Below are 3,904 nucleotides of genomic sequence, written 5' to 3' on the forward strand. Positions count from 1 at the left end.
GGGGGGGGGAGCCCCGGGGTCCGCCGCGTCCCGGCAGGGCTCATCCCACCGCTTTCCTTGCGGAGTGGTTGTAAGCGCCCCGGGGAGAACATGTGGGGGGACAGGGATGTTTTCGCAGGTGCCCCGAAGCGTTTTTCGTAGGTTAGTGCATAACGTGAAAGACGTCGAAGGCCGCCTTGGCGGCTTCTCTCAGAGGAAGCACTTTCTTTTCTTTCTAGAGCATCATGAGGGCTCGTCTCACCATCCAGCAATTCCCGATGCTGCTAATTGCTGGCCGCCGGGAGGATGCATCAGGGAAGGGTTTGCCCTGTGCCTGCGCCACTTGTCGTGGTCTTCCCCCTCAGCTGGAGTCAGCGGCATGGTCCTGGGGAGCATAGGAGTGGGAATCTGCCCGGAATAATGGCCCTTATATGCATCTGTCACAGTGTAAAATTGGAAGAGAAACCCTCTAAGAAAGCGTATGGGGTGTTTGATGTAACCAAGGAACTGTCACCCCATTTGTCTCCTAGATAAAGATATTTCTAATGTATATTAAAAGTCTGTGTTACAATCTTGCTACAAAGAAGGCGGATATCCTTTTGAAGTCCATTAACTAATTGGAGAAAAATTTATTGTAATTGGCATAGACCCAGGCAATATGAATTTGTGTAATACTGACTACAACTATCTCTTTTCCCCTAAACATATATATATATATACATACATGCATATAATGTCATATATATGTAATTCTGAATAGTTTCAAGTAACAGTGGCAAAAGTATGCCAATTCAACTGCCAAGCCAGGCTGCAGAAATGACCACTGCATTTAGTTCTAGCAACAGCAAGTAGCTGTTCTCGTTGTGGTGCTTTACTGTAAAAAGAGAGAGCAGGCCCTGCCTCGAGGAATTTTTAATCTATGGTAGTGCCACCACTAGTTCTTGGGGAAAAGTACTTAAAACTCCAGAACCTTGTTTCACTCTCAATAAGTATATTCCTACAGTGAACATATGTTTAAACATTTTGCTGTGTGTCTGCAAATTGCTGCATTCATCTTAGTGCAAAAAAAAAAAAAAACCTCCTTCGAAATCTAGATGTGTTTTCTCTCGCAAAACTAACACTCCCTAAGCATCAGTACATGCAGAGATACCAGTATTGCAGGTTTCTGGGACTTGTATTTTAGGTTTGCCCATCCTAGTCTTATGACAAACCCTTGCACAGAGAATGAGTGCAATGCCACTGCTTGCATTTCATTCAACTGTGCAAGTTTGAACCTGCTGTTTAGCTTTGGCTTCTCCAAACAAGAGTCTTGAAATTGCAAACAGCTCCTTGCAGGTTAGATCGGGCCTAGATGAACAGGAGTTAGTACATGCTGGCTGATGGAATTGGTCCTGTTACCTGAAAAGGTTGTGAGCTCCTGATCTAAGCCGTTAGGAAGCTTTATCACAGCACTAGCTATGTTGTAACTCATCGAGTGCTTGATCTTTTACCCACCCAGACACTGGAGACATTTTTAATTATCTGAGGGTTAATTTGCATAGAAGCTTTTGCTGAAACAATAAATTCATACCTTTGTTATTTTTTTGGTAGGATTTTCTGTATCAACACTTATATTGGGATAAAAACAAAGCAGCTTCCTACTAGCATTAAAACAAAGGTGTTGATTCAGAGTAAGTTTGAGAATCGTCCAGCCCTAAAAACATCTTTCATATCTGTGCAGGGAAAGAGCAATTCTAATCTGTGCTAGGAGAACATGAGCTCTGATGCTTCTTTTCTGTGCAGGAATAAGGAGATATAAACATCTTGTCTGACAAAAAACGCATTTTGCAAGGCTCAACAAATACAATATTCACCTGGAGCTAATGTGTTATGTATGTTTTAAATATTGGTGAGATTTAGTTTCCAACTTACATTGTAAAACTCCATCCCAACACCTAGCTGTTTATTCATTTTTATTAAGGAACTTGGTACTTATTTCAGTGAACGGGGGAAACCGCCATTTATGCTGGTATATAAGGTGGAAATAGGGTCAGAGACTGTGCCAGGAGCAGATAACTCTCCCTGTGATTGTCACTTTGCTGCTGTCATGTCCTCTTCCTTTACCCGTCCAGCCTAAGGTGGGGAGCAAGAAAAGCAGGATACCAATAGCAGACTAGGAGGTGGAGAAGGTATGTGCTCAGCTGTACTTGTACTGGCAGCACCACAGTAATGCAGGAAACAGGTCTCTTCCTCTAACCAGCGTGGTTCAGCCTCCCTCCTCTCACTCCCATTTCTGTACTGGTTACAAGACTGATGTAACAGAAATAAGAGTGTTGTTTCCTTTCTGCTTTTACTTTAGAGATACTCTGAAGCGTGTACAGTATCTTCTATGATTCCTTGTATTATATGTAATAAATCCTAAATAATCCAATAGAATAAGTAAATGGTTTCATCTCCATTTTACAGATCAGGGGTTAGAAGCACCAAAAAAACCCAGTACTTTGCTCAAAATTGCTGTTCAAGCTAGTAGGAGATCCAGATTTTCGTCATGACTCCTGACATTTGTCCTTGCCACTGGAACGTGTCCCCCTTTCAATGCCATGGGATGTTTTATAATAGGAAAAAAAAAGKTTTTAGCAGAACTGTTCTGCATTAAAAGGAAGCATTTATTTTCATTGATATCAGCTCAGTGAAGGCTTGACCCTGGGCCCACAATGGGAATTTTACCCTTGACTTTAATGGAAGAACAATCAAGGTCTCATGATATTACATCCTACAGAAAGGAAAATAGTGCGGTTTGTATCAATAAGATAAATGCTTCATAGTTAGTGTAAGCCACTATATTCTTGCAATAAATGGTTTATTAGATTGATTAAATGCCTCAACTTCACTTCAGCTATTAATCAGTTTTGGCAGCTGTTTATTGCTTTGTATACTTCACAGCGATGGAGATTATCCCTTAATTATATCATTGCAGTCCATTCATTGTTTCCTAAATAGTGCCATTACAATGGTAAATTGCAATAGTAAAACAGTGTCAATAGAAAGTTATGGAGTTCCCATTTTATGATGTGTTCATAAAGTTAACCCAATCTACTGGAAACGTAACTGTGATTTCAGCATGGTGACCTATTTGATATGGCATAAGAGATTTTGATGAGAAAACAGAATAGCATAAGTGTGCTGGGGCTCTGCTTTCACCAAAGTAAAATGTAGCATATTCCCTTTTGAAATATATGTGCATGTAAGAATCAGAACTTGTTAAACTAGTACTTATTTGATCCCTTCCAGTTTCGCCAAATGTTGTGAGTTCCAAGGATTTTGTGCGTTTGAATACAATGTGTTTATTTCTTTATGTAGAGACAAAAATAAATGTGAAAACACCAGAAATACTATCATTTAGGGGATACTATTGTCCTGCCACAGAAGGATTAAAAATACCCAAATCAATCATAAGAAAGCGGCTGCTTTTAGCATTATCATCAGATCTGGCAGCAATTCATAAAGTAGCAGTTGCATAACAATTTCTATTCTAAGTACCTTTTTTTTCAGTCAACTATGACTATACCTAACTTTAACATTATGAGTTGTCCATGTCAGGCTGAGTTGTTTTGGAGGAATCAGTAGTTTTGTGAACCCCAGAAAGATCAAAATCATGAAACTCACCTTCAGAAACTGTAGCACAAATTGTCTCCCTCCCTGCTCCCTAATAAAGGGTTTGGGGAAAAAAATGACATTGCAAATTTTGGTTTCTCATTTTGTTTATTCTCCTTGCCATTCTCTGTACATATGAGTGCAGAAAAGATATGTCCTTAACTTGGGTTAAATTAGCACCAAACACAAGGTGGCTGGGCTTTCTTTTACTGGCATTAATAGTTTATGTTCAGCCCAGATTCCCTGTATGCTCTTATTCCAGAAACTTTGATTAAGGGACCTGACTGAGATG

This window comes from Apteryx rowi, unplaced genomic scaffold, assembly GCF_003343035.1.
Source record: "Apteryx rowi isolate R43461 unplaced genomic scaffold, aptRow1 scaffold_109, whole genome shotgun sequence".
NCBI lineage: Eukaryota > Metazoa > Chordata > Aves > Apterygiformes > Apterygidae > Apteryx > Apteryx rowi.